The sequence below is a fragment of the Oryctolagus cuniculus genome, chromosome 8 (genome assembly GCF_051225735.1).
Source record: "Oryctolagus cuniculus isolate XC-2025 breed Fujian yellow rabbit chromosome 8, ASM5122573v1, whole genome shotgun sequence".
Classification (NCBI taxonomy): domain Eukaryota; kingdom Metazoa; phylum Chordata; class Mammalia; order Lagomorpha; family Leporidae; genus Oryctolagus; species Oryctolagus cuniculus.
Genome location: NC_142874.1, coordinates 113178156 through 113202681, shown reverse-complemented (window position 1 = coordinate 113202681; position 24526 = coordinate 113178156). Strand labels below are relative to the sequence as shown.

Genomic DNA, 24526 nt, shown 5'->3' with positions numbered 1-24526 from the left:
ATTAAGTACCTAAAGTTTTTTTAGATGTACACAAGGGCTTACACTGAAAACAACAAAAGATTACTGAGACAAAGTAAAGATATAAATATATGAAGATATATAACCTATATTCACGGTCAGAAAACATAACACTAATTAGATGTTGATACTTACCAATTGATCTTCAGATTCTTCATTATATCAGTCAAAATCCCAGCAAGCTTTACTGTAGAAACTGATGAGCTCATTCTAGAATTTAAAAGGTTATGTAGGCCAGCACCGCGGCTCACTGGGCTAATCCTCTGCCTTGCGGCGCTGGCACACCGGGTTCTAGTCCCGGTCAGGGTGCCAGATTCTGTCCCGGTTGACGCTCTTCCAGGCCAGCTCTCTGCTGTGGCCAGGGAGTGCAGTGGAGGATGGCCCAAGTGCTTGGGCCCTGCACCCCATGGGAGACCAGGAGAAGCACCTGGCTCCTGCCATCGGATCAGCGCGGTGCACCAGCCGCAGCACGCCGGCCACGGTGGCCATTGGAGGGTGAACCAACGGCAAAAGGAAGACCTTTCTCTCTGTCTCTCTCTCTCTCTGTCCACTCTGCCTGTCAAAAAAAAAAGGGGGGGGGGGTATGTAAAGGGCTTAGAATAGCCAAAATAATTCTGAAAAAGAACAAAGGACTCATAACATCTGATTCCAAAGCTTTTTTAATTTTTATATATTTATTTTGATTTCTATTAGAAAGGCAGAGAGAGAGAGAGAGAGAGAGAGTGAATGAGTCCTTCCATCTAATGGTTCACTTTCCAAATGCCAGCAACAGCTGTTGGTGGACCAGACCAAAGCCAGGAAGCTAGAACACGATTTGCGTTTCTCACGTGGGTGCAGGACCCAAGTACTTGAACCATCACCTGCTGCCTCCCAGGTGTGCATGAGCAGGAACCTGGAATAGGAAGTGGATCCAGGACTCAAACCCAGGTATCCCAAGTAGTATCTTAACTGCTGTACCACATGCTCACTCCTCAAGTCTTAGTAATGCCAAAGTAATCAAAGCAAACCGGTAGTGTATAAAATACACATATAGATTAACGACGGCCAGAAAGACAGCCATCCAAGTATGGTCAATCTGTGTTTGATAACAAATGGTGTGAGAACTACGGGATATCCATATGGAGGGACTGAACAATTAACTTGAAATGCATCATAAAAAGAAACCATAAAACTATCTGTGCTGGTCTTTACAGACTGCCTCAGCGATGCAGTCTACAGAGAAGTCTCTCCAGGCTTGCGGTGTGGAGGTGCAGGGTCTAGGAGCCCATCCGGCGACGCCCGCCTTGCGGCAGAGTTCGCAGGCGGTCCAGAGCCTCATCCACAAGAGACAGGGAGCGTGTGTGTCTGTGTGCCTGGCCTCGGCCCCTCTTCTTCAAAGCCACAAGGTCCCAATCTTAAGGGCTGCACACTAACGACTTCTGCTAAACCTAATCATGCTCCAAAGCCTCACTTCTAAACATCGTCGCTGGATTAAGTTTCCGCTCTCTTGGTACCATGAACTTAGGACTTTGAGAATTTAACTCCTGCATGAGCCGGAGGGAGAATATTCAAACACATACCTGATATAGGATACATAGCTCAATAAAAACACCATAAATCCAGATAAAATCGAACAAAAAGATATTTTCCAGAGACTCAGTCTTTCATCACCGGAGGGCTACCTCGGCGTTCGGATCCCGACAGGGACGCCGCCAGCGCTCTGCGCATGCTCCTCAAACAAGGCGCTTTCCTCTTCCGGCCAGCGAGGTCGGGCACACCTGCGCGGCCTCCACCATGCACGGGGTCTGCAGCTTGCAGCCGCCGTAGCCCCCCACCCCCGAGGCCAGCCCGTCCCCCTTCCAGCTGGGCCGTATCCGTCTCGTCAGCCCAGGGCTGGACGTCCGGGAGGATGGAGGATTTGGCCACCAGCCGTGGCCTTCTCCGCGCACTGCCGCCCCCTCGCCTCCCACAGCCGGGCCGCCTTTGTCGTCAGTGCCTGGCAAGTCAGTGTTACCGTCCTCCACGTCCTCTGCCCGCGTGGCCGCCTTCCGGGTCGCGGGGGACACTGGCTGTCTGCGGGGCCGAGCCCCGGTGGGCGGCCAGCGGGCAGGCCGGGCCTCCACTTCGAGGCGGCCGGAGGCAGAGCCTGTGCGGGGCCTCGGGGACCACACTGCAGAAGGTCACAGGCCCGTTCATCTGCGCCGACGAGAAGTTCCCTTCTGATCATCGTGTTTTGTCAAACCACATCTTCTCGTGTACCAAAAGAAGTTTGTGGTCATCTTTAGGCCAGCCAAGGGCGCAGCCTCATAACGCGAGGGAGCTGGGGCCGCGCGACAGCCACGGAGAAGCTGAACTGGACAAAATTAAACAGGAGATACCTGACATGCTAAAAAGCATAGGTAAAGATGTTGCACGTCTTTAATCATTAAGAAATCAAGTGAAAACCATAATGAGTTTAGTAAATGAAGCAAAGAAAATGAGATGGGGCCGGTTCTACGGCACAGTAGGTTAATCCTCCATCTGCAGGGCCTGCATCCTATAGGGGCACCGGTTCGAGTCCTGGCTGCTCCACTTCTGATCCAGCTCTCTGCAATGGCCTGAGAAAGCAGTGGAAGATGGCCCAAGTGCTTGGGCCCGTGCGCCCAGGTGGGAGACCCGGAAGAAGCTCCTGGCTCCTGGCTTCCAATTGGCGCAGCTCCAGCCGTTGCGGCCATTTGGGGAGTGAACCAGCAGAAGGAAGACCTCTCTCTCTCGACTTCTCTCTCTCTCTCTCTCTCCCCCCCCTCCTTCTCTCTCCCTCCCCCTCCCTCCCCCTCCCTCCCTCTCACTGTCTGTAACTCTACCTTGCAAATAAATAAATACAATCTAGAAAGAAAGTAAGAGAGAGAGAGAGAAAATGAGATAAAAATTTGAAAAGCAAGCCAATAGAGAACTTTATCCCCTTCTATAACTAAAACATTAAGTAGTTAAAACTTATGATCTAGAAAACCATTGGGGAGAGGGGAGGGTGTTGTGTACAAGGGGTTAAGCTGCACTTGGGAGCTACAACTTCATCCCACTTGGGAGTACAACTTCAAGTCCCAGCTACTCCACTGTTGATCCGGCTCCCTGCTCATGCGCCTGGGAAGCAAGGCATGATGGCTCAGATACTTGAGTTCCTGGCACCCACAAGGGGAACCTAGGTAGAATTCCTGTCTCCTGACTTCAGTGTGGCCCAGCCCCTGCTGTAGTAGCATTTGAGGAATGGAGAAGTGGGCGGAAGTTATCTTTGTGTCTCTGTCTCCCTCTCTGTTGCCCTTTCAAATAAATAAATCACTCTAAAGAAACAAAAGAGAAAAACCCTAAGTATGGGTGTTTGCACAGCAGTTAAGATGCTGCTCAGGATGCCTATAACCCATATCAGACTGCCTGGGTTCAATTCCCTGCTCCACTCCCCTTCCAGCTTTCTACTGATGCACACCCTGAGAGGCAGTAGGTGATGATGTGAATACTTGGCTGTTGTGTGCATGTGGGGAGTGAACCAGCAGACTGAAACTCTCTCTCTCTGTTTCAAATAAAAAAATTTTTAAGTATAAACACTCTAGAGGAAGGAGGAACTCCTAAGCTGAGAGGCAACAGAAGAAATACCACATAAAAAATGGAAACTTCTCAAACTGAGACCAAAAATTTAGCTTATGTAGCAAATGATTACTCGCATTCCATCTTGCAGTGTTCACAATAAGGGAAAGGGAACTGGCTAGCTCGATAACAAATAGACAATCTACCAAAAAAATAAAAAAAAATACAACCAACAAACCAACAGTGGGAAATGCGCCAACAGAAATTACAGGAATACAAAATAAACCCGCAGTCAAGTGCTGGTTTTCTTGTGCAGTTCTCAGGTGCACTGTTGAATGGCAGTATTCCATACTGGCAACAGTGTTACAGACCTGATATTTGTATGGATCCCTGTAGAAATATATAAATTGACATAACCATTTTGAAAGCAATTTGAAAATCTTTCTCAAAGGTCTTAAGTTCACTCACAGCCTTTGACCCAGTCATTCCATTTTGAGATTTTATCATAAAGAAATAAATATAGGAAAATCTTCACATGCAAAGACATTCATTGGAACATTGTTTATAATAGCAAAAATTTAGGAGGACAATCTTAAATAGCCAATAATAATGAAAAACCTAAGTAAACTATGAACTGAATTGAATAATAAGTAGGTATTTGAAATGAATGGATGAAACAGTTAAATATATTGTCTTTGAGAAACTTATAAAGTATTTTGTATTTAATGTATTTCTAAAGGTCTGAATTTTTATGTCTTTTTCATCTTGAGAAAAAAGATTTTTCCATCTTGGGAAAAAACAGTTGAAACAATGGTTATGAAGATAATAATAACAAGGAAAAATGCTTGCTATTCTTGGAGAAAAAATACTTGGAACAAAATACCCCAAATGTTAATAGTTCATATGTTTATTGATGAGAATCTGAATGATTTTTATCTGTTTCTCAAATTATCTTTATTGAATTCAGCAAACATTTATTGAGATCCTAAGTTAGAAGCCCCAAATTAGGACAAAGATACGTAAGCACTACCATGTGGATAACTAATGTGCATGAATTATTTTCATAATATTCCAGTCATTTTCTCCCTGCAAAGAGTTCAAGGAAAATCGGATGAAACATCACCAAAAAAAATCTGGTAAGAGTTTGTTCTTACACAAGTGTTTGTGGTATAAAATTATAATATCTATTTTCAAACAAAATACTGTTAAGATTTAATAATAATTTGTTGGTTTAATAACAAATTCATAACATTCACTCTACCACATGTGAAAAAAAAGAGATAGAAACACCTTTCTGTTTCCTCAAATCCCTGAGAATATTGCTTAAACACCTGCTCTGAGCACAGAACAATAAATAATAAATATTTTCTACTAAACTCAAAAGTGAGTTTGGTGGCGGGCATTGTGGTACAGCCGCACGGAACGCCCACAGTCCATATCAGAGCGCCTGGGTTGGAGTTCCAGCTCCCCTTCCTATCCGGCTTCCTACTAATGCCAACCCTGGGGGCAGCAGACATGGCTCTCTCGCTTTCTTGCTCGATCTCTCCCTCTCTCTCTCCCCTCTGTGAGTGTGTGTGTGTGTGTCTCATTCTGTCTCTGCCTTTCAAATAAAATGAGAATAAACAAAACTACAAATTCCCTCGACCTCTGCGACCACACACACACCCCCCACCCTTCCACAAGCCAGTGGCTGAGTGACCGCTCACAGCAGGGATGTAGCATTCTTCAAGACGCGGGAAGAAAAGGGGTATAAAGAAATCCCTTGGAAACAGCTTCTGGGGTTTAACAAAGGGCAGCTTTGCTAATGAAGGCTACGTCCAGGGTCACTCAAGAATAAACACAAACGGTAGTTAGCCTGTTTTCTGTGGGACAAGGTCACCTATGTTATAAATACTCACCACCCCCTTCTTCCAAAAAGTAAAGAAAATATTCCAACAAGTGAAATTTACAAGTACTAAGCTGATAAATAAGAAAAGTAAACATTCTGACCAACACCAAAGGAGGTGGCTTTGTGTGTTGACGGAAATAGAAACCCAAACTCTAAACAGGACTGGGAAAACCATTTTTAACAAGCTGCGTGGTTGCCAGGCTTCCCTCACCGCCCTAGCCCAGCGTGAGCTGGTCTGGGGACCACCACAGGAGTTTTTCCGATGTGAGCCCACGTCTTGGTATTTACTTGCCACTTATCAGGAACTTCAACACACACTCTGGTGACGGCTGAGGGCCCAGGGGCTGGGCTGCACTGCCAGGGCAAGTGCAGTGCAGGCTGCAGCTTGGAAAGCAGGGGAGGCCCAAGGCTGCAGGGGTGTCTCCTGCCTCCTTGGACTTCAACAGGGGACAAGGTGTTAAAAAGGAAAGGCCCCTCTCTCTGTGGTTCTTCGGGGGTATCTCTGAAGCAACAGCCTTCCATGTTCTCTAGCTAAGATTATAAATAAAACAAAAATCACTATTAATCCTGCCCAAAACAGAAAAAAAAATGCTACAGACCAAGCCACAATTTTCTGGGCCATATTTAGAAGTGTTTATTCTTGAAGGAAAAATCCTTTGTTCCTTTCACGGAGATTTTCTGACTCAGGGAAAACTCTCAAAGGCAAAAAAAAAAAAAAAAAGCCTCGGCTCCCGTGAACACCATCAATACTGCTGGTGAGCTGTCCGGCAGAGCTGCGTCTTGTATTACTTAGCCTGCGTGTGTGCCTTAGCTTCCGCCCGAGCCAGGTAAAGATGCAAAGATGCAGAAGCTTCACAACTGCTTTAACTAAAGCTTTCAACACACAGGTCCCAGCGCGCTACCAGTTCCTACCCAAATCTGGGCATTTGCTATCCCACAAAGAATACCCCTCCGAGACACTGGTAAATTACCCACCTAGCTTTCTAAGACAGCCAGGAAGGGAAACTATTCCCTAATAATCATGGAAAAGCAAGTGACCTCCGGGGTCTTGGCCCAATTTACTTAACTATTCGGACCTTGGCGCTGACTAGCTCCATCTATTATTGATGAAGAAATTGCTCATTATTACAGCCCCTCCAGGTGACATTGCTCTTTGCACAGCCAAAGTCATTAGGCAGTGGCAGGAAGGTCTGACACGTCTGAAATGGTAGTGCACGCTTGCTCCCCAGCAGGACGTAGTGGCCACGCGTTTCTGGGGAGGACTGTAGGAAGGTGGGCAGCATGCAGAAGTCTGACCAGGTGAGCTCACTTGTTAGCTGACCTCAGCAGCCCTGCAGGGACACGTGGCTTAACCTCACCTACTATCCTGCACGGGTTTTCTTCAGGGCAGCAGAATTCACACCTCATGCGCTGCAGCCGTAAAGGTTTCATTACAATTACTTGAACCTCTTCTGATTAGAGGACTCAGGAAAGACCAGAGCCAAAGGGATAGGGACACATAACCACCAGCAGCATGTCCTCAATAGTTCAGTAAAAGAGAACAGTGATCACGATTTACATTAGTACCATGCCTTATAGTAAAACATTTAAATATATGATTCTGTAACTGATTCCAGTTGTCCCTCACAACAACCTGCTTCATATTAGTCCATGCTATACAAATTATGGAGTATCATGCAGCCAGGCAAAAGAATGACATAGAACTAATAGCAAGGAAATATATTTATAATATATTGAGTACAAAATGCTGGTTGTAAATAGGATGGACTATTTGATCCCATTTTTGTAAAAAAAAAAAAAAATAGAGGTCTGCACTGCGGTTCAGTAGGCTAATCCTCTGCCTGTGGCAACGGCACACCGGGTTCTAGTCCCAGTCGGGGCGCCAGACTCCGTCCCAGTTGCTCCTCTTCCAGTCCAGCTCTCTGCTGTGGCCAGGGAGTGCAGTGGAGGATGGCCCAGGTCCTTGGGCCCTGCACCCGCATGGGAGACCAGGAGAAGCACCTGGCTCCTGGCTTCGGATCAGCGCGGTGCGCCTGCCGCAGCGCACCGGCCGCAGCGGCCATTGGGGGTGAACCAACGGAAAAGGAAGACCTTTCTCTCTGTCTCTCTCTCTCACTGTCCACTCTGCCTGTCAAAAAAAAAGGAAACATGCACAGATATATTAAGTGGCTAGACAGATATAAGCCAACTGTAATCTGTGTTGTAATTACTATCTTTCCTCTTATTTTCTGATTTTTGTAACTAACATGTACCACATATGATAAGCAAAAAATAACCATATATGATGAAAGGAATGGTCATCTCATTTTTTGTAAGAACTTTTCAATGAACATCAATAACCACAGCTTAATATCAAGAAGAGACGGGACCTTAGTTTGAATTGCTTTTTAAAAGACCAATTTTGGAAACATCAAAATTCACTACATCCTATAGCGTCCCTCGAGATAAGAGCTGCTGGATCATGACAATTCATCACTGTCTCAGTCCATTTTCTGCTCCTACAACTGAAAGCCACAGAGTAATTTAGAAAGAATAAAAGCTTCTTTGGCTCATGGTTCTGAAGGCTGGAAAGTTCAAGATCAGGCGGTTGCACCTTGCTGCTGGAGACTCTGCAACATCCCAGTGCGAAGCAGTGCAGCCCGTGATGAGCTCTCTCCTTCTTCTAAAGCCACGGGCCCATTTGATTAGGGCTTCACCTTCATGGCTGCATTTAACCTTAATCACCTCCCACAGGTCTCACCTCCAGATACCACAATCAGGTTAAGCCTCCACCCTGTAATACCCCACAATGGGGATTACATTTCAATGTGAGTTGATGGGAACAATCAAAGCACAGCAATCATAAACATATGTGGAGGGACGTCTTTGCCCAAATCCTCTAGCAAGCTGAACTGGAGGAAGGGTTAGAATGCTGAGACTTTATGTGCAAGTTGCAAGCCCATGATGGTTGAGAAGAGAGCAAAGGGAAAAGAGGCAAGGAAAGGTGGGAAGCGATGTGACACTCTACCCACTTCCTGGCCAAGGGATCACCTCTCATTAACTGGAGAGACACGTGAGGCACTCTGGCCAGCAGGCTGGTTGGGCACAAGCGCTCCTCTGCAACTGGCCACAAGAAGCAATTCAGGGAGGAGGGAAAGGAGGACTTCTGTGCCCAGCTGCCTATGGTCTCCAGTGCCCCTTGGTCAAAGTCCACTGGAGCTAATCAACCCACCCATGAGCACCTCAGGAGGCTGGATTCCCACAAGCCGCATCATTATGTCCACGTGTGGAAGTAAAGGGGGCAGCTCTGGGCAGGTGGTGCTCGGCCTTCAGCTTGCAAATGCCAGAAACATCCGGGGCTTCAACTCATTAGATTCCATAAAGCAAAGGAAGCAAAAACAGTAGCACATTGAGAGGTAAGTGGCTCCTTCAGCAGCAAGAGATTGTTCTCAAGGTATCTGAGCAGAGAATGAAGGCTTACTACCCACACAAATCTCTCACTAAGACTTGGAAGGCCGGCGCCGCAGCTCAATAGGCTAATCCTCCACCTGCGGCGCCAGCACACCAGGTTCTAGTCCCAGTTGGGGCACCGGATTCTGTCCCAGTTGCCCCTCTTCCAGTCCAGCTCTCTGCTGTGGCCCAGGAGTGCAGTGGAGGATGGCCCAGGTCCTTGGGCCCTGCACCCCATGGGAGACCAGGAGAAGTACCCGGCTCCTGGCTTCGCGGTATAGTATTCTAAAGAGTACATATCCCATAATTTCTTTATCCAGTCTACCGTTGATGGGCATTTAGGTTGCTTCCAGGTCTTGGCTGTTGTGAATTGTGCTGCAATAAACATTAGGGTGCAGACCGCTTTTTTGTTTGCCAATTTAAATTCCTTTGGGTAAATTCCAAGGAGTGGGATGGCTGGGTTGAACGGTAGGATTATCTTCAGGTTTCTGAGGAATCTCCAGACTGACTTCCATAGTGGCTTGACCAGTTTGCATTCCCACCAACAGTGCGTTAGTGTCCCTTTTTCCCCCACATCCTCGCCAGCATCTGTTGTTGGTAGATTTCTGTATGTGAGCCATTCTAACCGGGGTGAGGTGAAACCTCATTGTGGTTTTGATTTGCATTTCCCTGATTGCTAGTGATCTTGAACATTTTTTCATGTGCCTGTTGGCCATTTGGATTTCCTCTTTTGAAAAATGTCTATTGAGGTCCTTGGCCCATCTCTTAAGTGGGTTGTTTGTTTTGATGTTGTGGAGTTTCTTGATCTCTTTGTAGATTCTGGTTATTAACCCTTTATCTGTTGCATAGTTTGCAAATATTTTTTCCCATTCTGTTGGTTGCCTCTTCACTCTCCCGACTGTTTCTTTTGCAGTACAGAAACTTCTCAATTTGATGCAATCCCAATAGTTGATTTTGGCTTTCACTGCCTGTGCCTCCCAGGTCTTTTCCAGAAACTCTTTGCCTGTGCCAATATCTTGAAGGGTTTCTCCAATGTTCTCTAATAACTTGATGGTGTCAGGTCTTAGATTTAGGTCTTTAATCCATGTTGAGTGGATTTTTGTGTAAGGTGTAAGGTAGGGGTCTTGCTTCATGCTTCTGCACGTGGAAATCCAGTTTTCCCAGCACCATTTATGGAATAGACTGTCCTTGCTCCAGGAATTGGTTTTAGATCCTTGATCAAATATAAGTTGACTGTAGATGTTTGGGTTGATTTCTGGTGTTTCAATTCTGTTCCATTGGTCTATCCATCTGTTTCTGTACCAGTACCATGCTGTTTTGATTACAACTGCCCTGTAGTATGTCCTGAAATCTGGTATTGTGATGCCTCCGACTTTGTTTTTGTTGTACAAGATTGCTTTAGCTATTCGAGGTCTCTTTTGGCTCCATATGAATTTTAGCATCATTTTTTCTAGATCTGAGAAGAATGTCTTTGGTATCCTGATTGGAATTGCATTGAATCTATAAATTGCTTTTGGGAGAATGGACATTTTGATGATGTTGATTCTTCCAATCCATGAGCATGGAAGATTTTTCCATTTTTTGGTATCCTCTTCTATTTCTTTCTTTAAGATTTTGTAATTCTCATCGTAGAGGTCTTTAACGTCCTTGGTTAAGTTTATTCCAAGGTATTTGATTGTTTTTGTAGCTATTGTGAATGGGATTGATCTTAGCAGTTCTTTCTCAGCCATGGCATTGCTTGTGTATACAAAGGCTGTTGATTTTTGTGCATTGATTTTATATCCTGCCACTTTGCCAAACTCCTCTATGAGTTCCAATAGTCTCTTAGTAGAGTTCTTTGGATCCCCTAAGTAAAGAATCATATCGTCTGCAGAGAGGGATAGTTTGACTTCTTCCTTCTCAATTTGTATTCCTTTAATTTCTTTTTCTTGTCTGATGGCTCTGGCTAAAACTCCCAGAACTATGTTAAATAGCAGTGGTGAGAGTGGGCATCCCTGTCTGGTGCCAGATCTCAGTGGAAATGCTTCCAACTTTTCCCCATTCAATAGGATGCTGGCCGTGGGTTTTTCATAAATTGCTTTGATTATATTGAGGAATGTTCCTTCTATACCCAATTTGCTTAGAGTTTTCATCATGAAAGGGTGTTGAATGTTATCGAATGCTTTCTCAGCGTCTATTGAGATAATCATATGGTTTTTCTTTTGCAGTCTGTTAATGTAGTGAATCACATTGATTGATTTGCAAATGTTGAACCATCCCTGCATACCAGGGATGAATCCCACTTGGTCTGGGTGGATGATTTTTCTGATGTGTTGTTGTATTCTATTGGCGAGAATTTTATTGAGGATTTTTGCGTCTATGTTCATCAGGGATATTGGTCTATAATTTTCTTTCAGTGCTGCATCTTTCTCTGGCTTAGGGATTAAGGTGATGCTGGCTTCATAGAAAGAATTTGGGAGGATTCCCTCTTTTTTAATTGTTCTGAATAGTTTGAGAAGAAATGGGATTAGTTCTTCTTTAAATGTCTGGTAGAATTCAGCAGTGAATCCATCTGGTCCTGGGCTTTTCTTTGTTGGGAGGGCCTTTATTACGGTTTCAATTTCTGTTTCAGTTATGGGTCTATTTAGGTTTTCTATGTCTTCATGGTTCAATTTAGGTAGATTGCATGTGTCCAGGAATCTATCCATTTCTGATAGATTTTCCTGTTTTCTGGCATACAAGTCCTTGTAGTAATTTCTGATGATTCTTTTTATTTCTGTGGTGTCTGTTGTTATGCTTCCTTTTTCATCTCTGATTTTATTGATTTGGGTCTTTTCTCTTCTTTTTTTAGTTAGTTGGGCCAATGGGTGTCAATTTTGTTTATTTTTTCAAAAAACCAGCTTGTCGCTTGGCTGATTTTTTGTAATTTTTTTTTTGATTCAATCCTGTTAATTTCTTCTCTGATTTTAATTATTTCTCTTCTCCTACTAGATTTGGGTCTGGCTTGCTGCAGTTTTTCTAGGTCCTTGAGATGCGCTGAAAGCTCATTTATTTGGTACCTTTCCAATTTCTTGGTATAGGCACCTATTGCTATAAACTTGCCTCTCAGTACTGCTTTTGCTGTATCCCATAAGTTTTGATATGTTGTGTTGTTATCCTCATTTACTTCCAGAAAGTTTCTGATTTCTCTTTTGATTTCTTGAATGACCCAGTGTTCATTCAGGAGCATGTTGTTCAGTCTCCATGTGTTTGCATACTTTCTAGGGTTTCCTGAGTTGCTAATTTCCAGCTTCATTCCACTGTGGTCTGAGAAGCTGCATGGTATGATTCTAATTCGTTTAAATTTGCTGAGACTTGCTTTATGGCCTAGTATGTGATCAATCCTAGAGAAGGTTCCATGCACTGCTGAGAAGATGTGAAGTCTTTAGCTGTAGGATTGAAAGTTCTGTAGATATCTGTTAGATCCATTTGGGCAATAGTGTCGATTAAATCTGCTGTTTCCTTGTTGATCTTCCGTCCGGATGATCTGTCTATTTCTGAGAGTGGAGTATTGAAGTCCCCCAGTACTATTGTATTGGAATCTAAATCTCCCTTTAAGTCCCTTAACATATCTTTTAAATAGACCAGTGCCCTGTAATTAGGTGCATATACATTTATAATAGTTACATCTTCCTGTTGAATTGAACCCTAAATCATTATATAGTGTCCCTCTTTGTCTCTCTTAACAGTTTTTGTATTAAAGTTTATTTTGTCTGATATTAATATGGCTACACCTGCTTTTTTTTGGTTTCTGTTGGCATGGAATATCTTTTTCCAACCTTTCACTTTCAGTCTGCATGCATCTTTGTTAGAGAGATGTGTTTCTTGTAGGCAACAAACAGTTGGGTTGTGTTCCTTGAGCCAATCAGCCAATCGGTGTCTTTTAACTGAAGACCATTAATGTGCAATGTGACTATTGATACATAGTGACTTTGCCCTGCCATTTTCCCAGAGATATTTTCTAGTATATGCTTTGAGCTTCCCATGCTCTTTTACTGGTAGGTGTTCTTCCTTTACCTTCTTTCATATTGATGGCCGTGTTTCTGTGTTTCTGAGTGTAGCACATCTTTAAGTATCTTTTGCAGGGCCGGACGAGTGGCCACAAAGTCTTTCAATTTCTGTTTGCTATGAAAGGTCTTTATTTCACCTTCATTCACAAATGAGAGCTTAGCAGGATATAATATTCTGGGCTGGCAATTTTTCTCTCTTAGCACCTGTGCTATGTCTCGCCATTCCCTCCTAGCCTGTAGTGTTTCTGATGAGAAGTCTGCTGTGAGTCTAATTGGAGATCCTCTGAGAGTAATCTGACGTTTCTCTCTTGCACATTTTAGGATCTTTTCTTTCTGTTTCACTGTGGTAAGTTTAATTACCAAGTGTCGTGGTGAGGATCTCTTTTGGTCATGCTTATTGGGGGTTCTATGAGCTTCCTGTACTAGGATGTCTCTGTCCTTCTCCAAACCTGGAAAGTTCTCTGCTAGTATCTCACTAAAAAGGCCTTCCAATCCTTTCTTTCTCTCCATGCCTTCAGGAACTCCTAGAACTCGAATGTTGGTTTTTTTAATAGTATCCTGTAGATTCCCAACAATATTTTTTAGATTTCTAATTTCCTCTTCTTTTCTTTGGTTTGACTGTATGTTTTCCTGTGCTCTGTCTTCTAAGTCCGATATTCTCTCTTCTGCTTCACCCATTCTGTTTTTAAGGCTCTCTAATGTGTTTGTCATTTGATCTATTGAGCTCTTCATTTCACTTTGATTTCTCTTCACTGTCACACTTTCCTGTTCTACTAGTTTCTGAGTTTCATTTTGATTCTTCCTTAAAATTTCATTTTCACGAGAGAGATTTTCAATCCTGTCCAATAAGGATTTCTGTAGTTCAAGGATTTGCTTTTGAAAATTTCTAAATGTTCTTATCATAAATTTTTTGAAATCCATATCTTGCATTTCTTCTATCTCATCATCTTCATAATCTTGGTTTGGGGTGTTTTGTTTATTTGGAGGCATCATAGTGTCATCGTTGATCTTGTTCCCTCGATTTCTGTGTTTGTTGCTTGGCATAGTTAATTCTTCTTTTGTCACTGTGCATTTTTTTTATTATTATTATTATTTTATACTATGTCTGTGTTAAGTGGACTGCCTGCGGTTGGAGGAGCCTTGGAGGCTTGAGATGGGTGTGGCCTGAGAGCTCTGCTTGGTTCTTCCGGGTTACTGGTGTACAAAGGTGACACCCTCAGGTTATGCGTGGTAAATCTCTCTCTATTTATTTATTTATTTTATTTATTCAGGAGGTAAGTAATACCGCACCCCACGGCTGAGCAGAATGGATGGTATTTAGCTTCCGATCTCTGGCTTCTACCCAAAGAGTCTGTGCAGGCTCTGTTTCTCCTCTGGACTCCCACTGGGTTGCCTAGGCTACTGAATTGTAGTGACTCAGTTCCTTAGCTCTCCCCTGTTGTTATGTAAATCCAGAGTGAGGGTCTGCTCTTTGTCTCTTGGAAACCTTGCAAACTCTTGCAAGCTCTTGCAAACCTTGCAGCCTTGTAACCTTTGCAAGGTTGGTGGAGGGAGAAACCCCCCACCTTTTTTCCTTCTCTCCTGTAGTCAGTCTGGTGCACTTTCCCACTCCCCTCTAGATTCTGACCCCCGTTTCCCCGCCAATGTCTCGGGTTACTGAGCTCACCTCCCCTTCCAGCGCCGATGTGTGGACTCGGAGCCCTGGGTGTCCCAACTCTCCCCGCTGGTGTCTGTGTGACATCCACTCCCCTTCCTGCACTGGCGCGCAGACCCTGTGGCTCCCGTGGCTTGGCTTCCGCGCGGTGGGCGACCTTGTTCTCCCAGTAGGTCCTCTGAGTCACAGCCACTAGATCCAGAAGAGTTTCCTCTGCAATTTTTTCCTGATCCTTTTTCTGAGGCTACCATAACTCCACTTTTATTAAACTAAATTTTCCCAGACTATCTGTGCGCGCCCTCACTATTCCGCCATCTTAGCTCTGCCCCCGGCAGCAGTTTTCGGCTCCTGGCTTCAGATCAGTGCAGTGCACCAGTTGCAGCGTGCCGGCCGCAGTGGCCATTTGGGGGGTGAACCAACGGAAAAGGAAGACCTTTCTCTCTGTCTCTCTCTCTCTCACTGTCCACTCTGCCTATTAAAAAAAAAAAATGACTTGGAAATAAGTGGCCAGTTTGGGGGCTGATGTTATGGTGCAGGAAATTAAGCAAGCATCCCATATCAAAGCACCAGTAGTTCGAGTCCCTGCTGTATCACGTCCAATCTGGTTGCCTTTTTTTTATGATTTATTTATTTTTATTTGAAAGTCAGTTACACAGAGGAGAGGCCGCAATGGCCAGAGCTGCGCCAATCCAAAGCCAGGAGCCAGGAGCTTCTTCTGGGACTCCCACGTGGGTTCAGGGTCCCAAGGACTTGGGCCATCTTCCACCACTTTCCCAGGCCACAGCAGAGAGCTGGATCAGAAGTGGAGCAGCCGGGTCTCGAACCAGTGCCCTTATGGGATGCCAGCACTTCAGGCCAGGGCATTAACCCGCTGCACCACAGCACCAGCCCCTCCAGTTGCCTCTTAATGCACTTGGGAAAGCAGCAGAAGATGGTCCAAATACTTGGGTTCCTGCACCCATATGAGACACTCAAATGAAGTTCCTCACTCCTGGCTTGGGCCTGGCCCAGGCCTGGTTGTTGCAGCCATTTGGAGAGTAGACCAGCAGATGGAAGATCGATCTGCGTGTGTGTGTTGTCTCTCTCTCTCTCTCTCTCTCTCTCTCTCTGCCTTTTTCTCTGTCTCTGTATGTGTGTGTCTTTCTCTTTCTCTCTTTCTCTGTCTCTGTCTCTCATTCTGCCTTTCAAATAAATAAATCTTTTTTTAAAGAAAATCATATGGCAGGGCTGGCTTTGTGGCTTCCCCAGAAGCCCTTAACAGACTCCTATCTATTTTTTATTGGCAGAAAAATGTGATGAGGTTGCCCCACTGCAAAGGGATCTGGGAAGATTTAGCATTTCAAACTCTCCAGATAGCAAAGAGAGCAAATGTTAAAAGATTGTCAAGTGAACCAACCTGGATAACACCTCTCAAATACCTGTTCCTGACCAGAGCCTTAACGTTTAAGCCCTGCTGCTGCTGCTTCCTTCCTACCCTGTCCCCAGAAAACAAGGCTCTGGGACCAATCCAGGGACCACAGGCAAGAGTGCCAGCCCCAAAAAGGCTGATCTTGCCAAAGAAAGGGCATGGAAAAGCACCCAGGCTAAACAGTGTTAGAGCGGACCACGGTTGATCACAAAGATCAATAAAATGCACACACATGCACACCCATTTTAAATACCACACAATCATACGTCTCTTGGGGGTTAGAGTACTGAGAACAAGATCACTTTCAATTCTTCATGCAACTCCAAAGAAGAGTAAAGGAATTGCAGCTGATTTTTTTCCTTTTTTTTTTTTTTGTTTGCTTTTTCAGTACCTTTCAACTAACAAAAATTTTTGAATTATTAATGATAATATAATAACAAACCAAATGTTATTAAAGGAAAAAATAGTACTAGTCCAATTTTTTAATTATAAATTATAATCCTACAAATCATCAGGAGGCAATATTTATTAGGAAGGGCATCAAAGAGAAAAAAAACTGGATAAAGAAAGAATCATGAATAATGAAAACTAATCTCCCCCATTTAATTTTCCCCACATCCGTCTAGATGAAATTACACCTAGTAAATATTGACTTTGCTTGTAAGGACCTGAAGGCATGTGACATATTTTATTTGACATAGATCACTACACTTAACCTTCGGGTAAAGATAGGGCCAGCACATCTCATGCAGTGACACAGAAGAAAGAGATGCATAAAGAGGGGAGGCGATGAATCCAGGCTCAATTGTCACAGAGTAATTGCCTTATAGATCCCACGGCTGCCCATGGGGAGGCCTGCTTGACTGAGCCTGTAGTGGTTGCTTTGCAGTCAGATTATGCTTACCCAAAGAAAAAGGGGTGCTCCACTTAGGGCATTGGGGACACAGTCAGAGAAAAAAAATCTTTTTTTTTTCCCCACAAACCTCTAACTTAAGTTTCCTTCCACCCTAATGTACGGCACAAGCTACGGTAATATTAGCAGCACCTACGCATTCATCACCAATCAAAATCCCAGATATTTTCCTATCACATCACATTATTGTTGATTCCCTTCTGAGTAATGTACCTTTTCCAGCCCCTGTTAGACCTACTGTATTATGATTACCAGATTCCAATAACATTGATTTTCTTTATAATCCAATACTTCCTTTTATGTGTTCAAAAACATTCTGTTGACTACCAACGGGGCCATCAAAGAAGGAGGTACCTTTCTCTGAAGCGAGGAGAGAACTTCCACTTTGACTATGACCCTGTCAGAATAAGATCAAAGTCGGCGAACTCAAAAGGCTTCCATAGCCTTGGCAACTCATGACTAGAGCCTAGGGAGATTACTGATGCCATAAACAAGAGTGTCAAATTGTTAAGTCAACAACAGGGGTCACTGTGTACTTACTTCTCATGTGGGATCTGTCCTTAGTGTGTTGTCCAATGTGAAGTAATGCTATAACTAGTACTGAAACAGTATTTTACACTTTGTGTTTCTGTGTGGGTGCAAACTGATGAAATCTTTACTTAATATATACTAAATCGATCTTCTGTATATAAAGATAATTGAAAATGAATCTTGATGTGAATGGAATGGGAGAGGGAGCGGGAGATGGGAGGGGTGCAAGTGGGAGGGAAATTATGGGGGGAAGCCATTGTAATCCATTAACTGTACTTTGGAAATTTATATTTACTAAATAAAAAATAAATTAAAAAAAAGAGGTTTATGGCACAAAACACACAAATGCACACACAAAACACCAGATTAAAAACTTCTTCAGAGAAACTCAAGCACTGGGGCATCGTAGTTGCCTTTAAGGATCTACCAAGACCTTTGCTAGAATAAGAATATACATCCTGCTCCAGGCCTGCCCTGGTTTATGAACACAAAATACCAGACCCATTGCTTGGAGCTCACATTTCCCTATGGTTCAACACCAGTGAATGACAAATCAGGGACCACATGGTACCCCACTGGTAGTTTTCTACTTCCAGGGGAGTTGCAAGAGGACCCTCTCCTGTCACTGCTCTCAGGCATTGCCTGAGTCACACACAAAGTATATTAATCCACTTTTTGCTACTTTTACTAAATTACCTAGGAGGAGCTTCATGGGAAGGAAGAGGTTAATTTCAGCTTACAGTCTAGAGCTAATAGTTCAGGATCAGGTGGCCCCTAAGCCTGGAATCTAGTGGAGGCTGGTCATGGTGGGTGCAAAAGAACAATCACATAAGAAGCAAGGAAGCAGAGAGAGCAGCTAGGCAGAACTTGAACTTGAACTTGAACTTGAAAGAACCACCCTCCTAGGGAAGCTCCCAATGACCTAACGATCTTCCACCAGATCCATCTCTCAGAGGCCATAATTATAGCAAGTCCCCACCCTCTGGGGCTGGTGCCATGGCTCACTTGGTTAATCCTCCGCCTGAGGCGCCGGCATCCCATATGAGCACCAGGTTCTAGTCCCGGCTGCTCCTCTTCCAGGCCAGCTCTCTGCTGTGGCCTGGGAAGGCAGTGGAGGATGGCCCAAGTGCTTGGGCCCCTGCACCCACATGGGAAACCAGAAGGAAGCACCTGGCTCCTGGCTTTGGATCGGCATATTTCCAGCCGTAGCAACCATTTGGGGAGTGAACCAACAGAAGGAAGACCTTTCTCTCTGTCTCTCTCTCTCACTGTCCATAACTCTATCTGTCAAATTAAAAAAAAAAAAAAAGAAAAAGAAATGCACGTCAAGTCCCCACCCTCAACCCATCAACCATTAAGACATCAGAGTTCAAACATTTGCATGAGTTTGGGGGAGAGTTGAGTCCTACTCCACCCATAACACAAACCAATGGTCATTTCTTCAGCATCATCACAGACACTGCAGCAATATAACAGGTTACAATTCACATGCCAAGACACCATCAGTAAAACTGGAAGCTGGGGTGGGCGTTGCAGATTAAGCCTCCACGCAGGATATCTGCATCCCATATTGGAGTGCCTGGTTCAAGTCCTGGCTACTCAGCTCCCAATTCAGCTCCCTGCTAATGTACCTGGGAAGCAGTGATAGCCCAAGTACTTTAGTTCCTGCCACATACGTGGGAGATGCAGATAAAATTTCTGGCTCTGGTTTTAGCCTGGCCCAGCTGGAGCTGTTGTGGCCATTTGGGGAGTATGGCAGATGGAAGATCTTCCCCCCCACCACCCCCGCCACCTCCCCTCTCCTTCCATCTCCCTCTCTGGCCTTCCAAATAAATAAATAAGTTTAAGAAAACCTGGAAGCCATGGGAAAAGGTTAAAACCTATCCATATTTCCTCTGCTAACTGTTGTAACACTCCCTAGCTACAGAGAAAATTATGGATATTTCTTCAACTGCACTTTAGCTTTCCTGTGGGCACTGAGGTCATGCAGAGTTTAAATTACAACCCCTCTCCCATCCACCTGAGTGGCCTTCTTGAGCTTTGGCTTTTTTTTTTTTTTTTTAATTTATTTGACAGATAGAGTTAGCTAGTGAGAGAGAGAGACAAAGAGAAAGATCTTCCTTTGGTTGGTTCACTCCCCAAATGCTGCTACAGCCAGCGCGCTGCGCCAATCCGAAGCCAGGAGCCAGGTGCTTCTTCCCAGTCTCCCATGTGGGTGCAGAGGCCCAAGCACTTGGGCCATCCTCCACTGCCCTCCCGGGTCACAGCAGAGAGCTGGACTGGAAGAGGAGCAACCAGGACTAGAACCCTGCGCCCTTATGGGATGCTGGCACCTCAGGTGGAGGATTAACCAAGTGAGCCACAGTGTCAGCCCCAAGCTTTGGCTTTGAACCTGAACAACCTGCAAAGGGTTTCTCATTCCTTCATTGTATATATTCACTAATCAACAGGCAATTTTTGAACATGTGCTCCAAACTGTCCTATCATGGTCCTTAGCAGGCAACGCAGAAACAGAAGGAACTCAGGATACGGAAGTGAGGAATATCAGGAGGTGTGAGCATTCTCAAGACACCTCTACAAATGCTTGGGAAACAGCGTCTCAGAACTCAGCCTAAGACAGAACAGGGTTTCTCAGCAGCCCGGGGCAGGTAGGAGGAAGGGGATGGAAGGATCTGCAGATAGGATCAGAACCAGGTCAGGACACTCACCTAAAGACAGCCCCAGCCAGCAGAGAACACAGCCCAGGCACAGTGGAAACTGGGTCCGTTGATGAAACAAAGAGCCACAAAGTCCAAGACAAGAGTGGTAAGTACGTTCAGCACGTGAGTGAAGGACAGCACCTGTGAATCCAGAGTCAAGACGGATGCAGGGGGACAGCGTTCGATGTAGTCCTTAAGACGAGGACACCCACATCCCAAATGGGAGGCCTGGGTTCAAGTCTTGGGTGCATTCCTGATTCCAGCTTCCTGATAATGTACACCCTGGGAAGCAGAAGGTGATGGTACAAGTACTTGGGTCCCTGCTTGGGTCCCCCAAGTGCCAGACCCAGATTGGGTTCCCAGCTCCTGGTTTCAGCCCAGCCAAGCTCTAGCTATGGAAGGCATTTGGGGAGTGAACCAGTGAATGGGAGCTGGCTTCCTCTCTTTCTCTCTTAAATAAATAAGTAAATGAAAGAATCAAAAGTAACATTATAACATTTCTCCAAGGGAAAGCAAGCCTAACTGACCTAGCCTAGAAGTAGAGGCAAGGCCCTGACTCTTGGGAGAAACTTGGCAAAAACAAGACAAAGTGGCAGGCCCCAGAACTGACAGCCAGGGTGGGAAGCCGACACGCACTGGTATGCAAAAGAGGCATCGCAGAGAGCAGTGCTAGGGCCCAGTAGTCACTGGAGCAGGAACCCTGGGCTGACTGCAGTCACAGAGAGTCAAAGAATCCAGTGTGCCAAACCCCAAGGCAAAGTAAAGGACTAGTGCTAAGCAGAAAGTCAGGGACCTGGCACTGCGTGCCCTGCCTCAGTGCAGGCTGACTTTGAACCTGAGTCAAGACTAGGTCAGTAGGGAGGAAGTGTTGCAGCTACCAGCTAACTGTGAAGCATCCAATGAGGAAAAGCAGAGGAAATGAGTGATAAGAGGTGGTTGAGCCAACCAATGGTTCAATTTTAAAATCCAGCCAAGAAACTCTGCACACAAGGCTCCCTCATCATCAACCTTATCTCAGTCTAGATTCTTGGAAGCATCCGATCACCTAAAGATCTACTGAGTTCGGACTTGCCAAGATGAGTGTCACCCTGATTACAGACTGAAAGCTTTCAGAAAAGCTGCTAGCAACTAAGAGATGTCCCCTAAGAATATTACCCATGAAAAATATTAATGTATCAGAGCTAACTCCGTTTCAAAAAGCATTTTCTGACACACAAATCATGAGAAGGAAAATCCTTTGTTACAAGCTGACTTGAGCGACCTGAGTGAAAGAAGTGTAAACCTGAATTACGAGTTTACACATGAGAAACCCAGTGTGCAACCCTCACAAGGCTCTCCGACGTCCCATCAGCACAAACCAGTCTTACAGATCATAACAAGCAGGTTAATGCTTTCATTATCTTATTTTTATATGACTGGCCTATGTTGCAAATGACTTTTAAATTTGGGTGGCCTTTATTTTATTTTTTAGTGTATCTGTATATATCAACTACCACAAGTAAGAGAAAACATGATATTTTTCTTTTGAATCTGACTTATTTTACATAACAAAATGATCTCCAATCACATCCATTTTGTTGTAAATGTCAGGAGTTCATCCTTTTTTATGGCTGAGTAGTATTCCATCCTGTGTATCTACCCCATCTTCTTTATTCAGTCATCAACTGATGGACATCAAGGTTGATTCCATATCTCAGCTATTGTGAATTGACTGCTATAATCATGGGAGTGCAGGTTAACTCTTTCGTGTGCTGATTCCATTTCCCTTGGAAATATTCCCAGGAGTGGGATAGCCAGCTCCTATGGCAGGCCCATTTTTAGTTTTCTGAGGAATCACCATACTGTCTTCCATAATGGCTGTACCAGTTTGCATTCCCACCAACAGTATAAAAGGGTACCATTTTCTCTAGATCCTCTCCAGAATTTGTAATTTTTGGATTTTTGGATGAGAGCCATTCTATCTGGGTGAGGTGAAACCTCATTGTGGTTTTGATTTGTGTTTCCCTGATGGCTAATGATCCTGAGCAGTTTTTCATGTGTCTCTTGCCCATTTGTATTTCCTCGTTTGGAAACGCCGGTTCGTATCCTTAACCTATTCCTAACTGGATTGTTTGCTCTGTTGGTGTTGAGTCGCTTGAGCTCCCTATGTGTTCTGGATATTAATCCTTTATCTGATACATAGTTTGCAAATATTTTCTCCCACTCTTTTAGTTGTCTCTTCACTTTTTTATTGTTTCCTTTGCGGTGGCCACTATTTTTCAAAGAAAGACACGTTTAAATTATAAAAAATATGCTTCAAGGTTGGCACTGTGGCACAGTAGCCTAAGCATCTGCCTGTGGTGCCAGCATCCCATATGGATACCAATTTTTGTCCCAGTTGCCACTCTTCAGATCCAGCTTTTGCTAATGGCCTGGGGAAAAAAGTGAAGAATGGCCCACGTCCTTGGGCCCCTGCACCTGCATGGGAGACCCAGAAGAAGCTCCTGGCTCTTGGCTTCGGATCAGCCCAGCTCCAGCCGTTGTGACCATCTGAGGCATGAACCAGTGGTTGGAAGACCTCTCTCTCTGTTTCTCCCTCTCTCTGTCTGTAACTCTGCCTCTCAAATAAATAAAGTCATTTTTTAAAAAATGCTCCAACTTGTCACAGGTAAACCACTAACCTGAAAACCTCATGTCACAATATTATAAAAGGAGAGGAATATGTACATATTTGTGTAAGGTTTCTAAAATTATGATTTTCCATTTTTTTCAAATTTTTCTTTAATGCTGTTATATTATCTAAAGATCCTCTTTTCCCTAACTCAGTCTGAATTATAAAACTGACCTGCAGCCAGCGCCGCGGCTCACTAGGCTAATCCTCCGCCTTGCGGCGTCGGCACACCAGGTTCTAGTCCCGGTCGGGGTGCCGGATTCTGTCCCAGTTGCCCCTCTTCCAGGCCAGCTCTCTGCTGTGGCCCGGGAGTGCAGTGGAGGATGGTCCAAGTGCTTGGGCCCTGCACCCCATGGGAGACCAGGAGAAGCACCTGGCTCCTGCCTTCGGATCGGTGCGGTGTGCCGGCTGCAGCGTGCTGGCCACAGCGGCCATTGGAGGGTGAACCAATGGCAAAAAAGGAAGACCTTTCTCTGTCTCTCTCTCTCACTGTCCACTCTGCCTGTCAAAAAAAAAAACTGGCCTGCAATTGTTAAATGTGACAACAGGAGTCACTGTGCACTTACTCCCCATGTAAATTCTCTGTCTTTAACATGTTGTACTATGCGAATTAAAGATAAAACTAAATATGATCAGAGTCGGTGAACTCAGGGGGCTTCCATAGCCTTGGCAGCTCATGACAAGAGCCTAGGGTGATTACTGATGCCATAAACAAGAGTGTCAATTTGTTAAGTCAACAACAGGAGTCACTGTGCACTTACTCCTCATGTAGGATCTCTGTCCTTAGTGTGCTGTACATTGAGACTTAATGCTATAACTAGTACTCAAACAGTATTTTTCACTTTATGTTTCTGTGTGGGAGCAAACTGTTGAAATCTTTACTTAATGTATGCTAAACTGATCTTCTGTATATAAAGAGAATCAAAAATGAATCTTGATGTGAATGGAAGGGGAGAGGGAGTGGGAAAGGGGAGGGTTGCGGGTGGGAGGGACGTTATGGGGGGGAAGCCATTGTAATCCATAAGCTGTACTTTGGAAATTTATTTTCATTAAATAAAAGTTTAAAAAAAAAGGTAAAACTAGTCTTCAAACAGTACTTTATACTTTGTGTGTCTGTGTGGGTGCAGTCTGTTGAAATCTTTACTTAGTATATACTAAGTTGATCTTCTGTATATAAAGATAATTAAAAATGAATCTTAATGAAGAATGGGTTGAGAGAGGGAGTAGGAGATGGGATGGTTTGCGGGTTAGAAGGTGATTATGGGGGAAAAACATTATAATCCAAAAGTTGTACTTTCTAAAATTATATTTATTAAATAAAAGTTTTCTTAAAAAAGAAAAAGAAAAGAAAACTGACTGGTGTGGCCTTTGATGAACCGACCCTGTGTTCCTGACACCATAACTAAAAGCCAGGTGTTACTCGGCCACCTCTGCTTCTTGTTCCAGTCCTCTTTTACAGCTCGTGCACTGCTGAGCAGCTCCTGTGAGTTTGCTGCCACAGCACCTTAAGGCTAAAATGACTTACAAGTTCCCAAGCAAAAGTTACTGCTGTTTCAGACCACATCTCCCCCTCCCTTGCTGGGTCGATTGTACTAGCAGTGGCTGAAGGAGCGTGAGAGCACCCTCTGGGACCATGGTGGGAGCCTCCCCCTGACGTCACTCCTGGGAGTCCACCAACAACTATTATTTTCCTTTAAAAGCACAATTTAGGGGTGGGCAATTAGCCTACTGGCTAAGACACCCATATCCTATATCAGAGTGCCTGAGTTCG

At 44.4% G+C, this 24526-nt stretch overlaps 1 pseudogene; it reads left to right on the top strand.

Annotated features, from left to right (window-relative positions):
- The first annotated feature begins 1906 nt into the window (after positions 1-1906).
- Positions 1907-24526, top strand: part of LOC149125119 (tripartite motif-containing protein 51-like) — a 40395-nt pseudogene continuing 17775 nt past the window's right edge.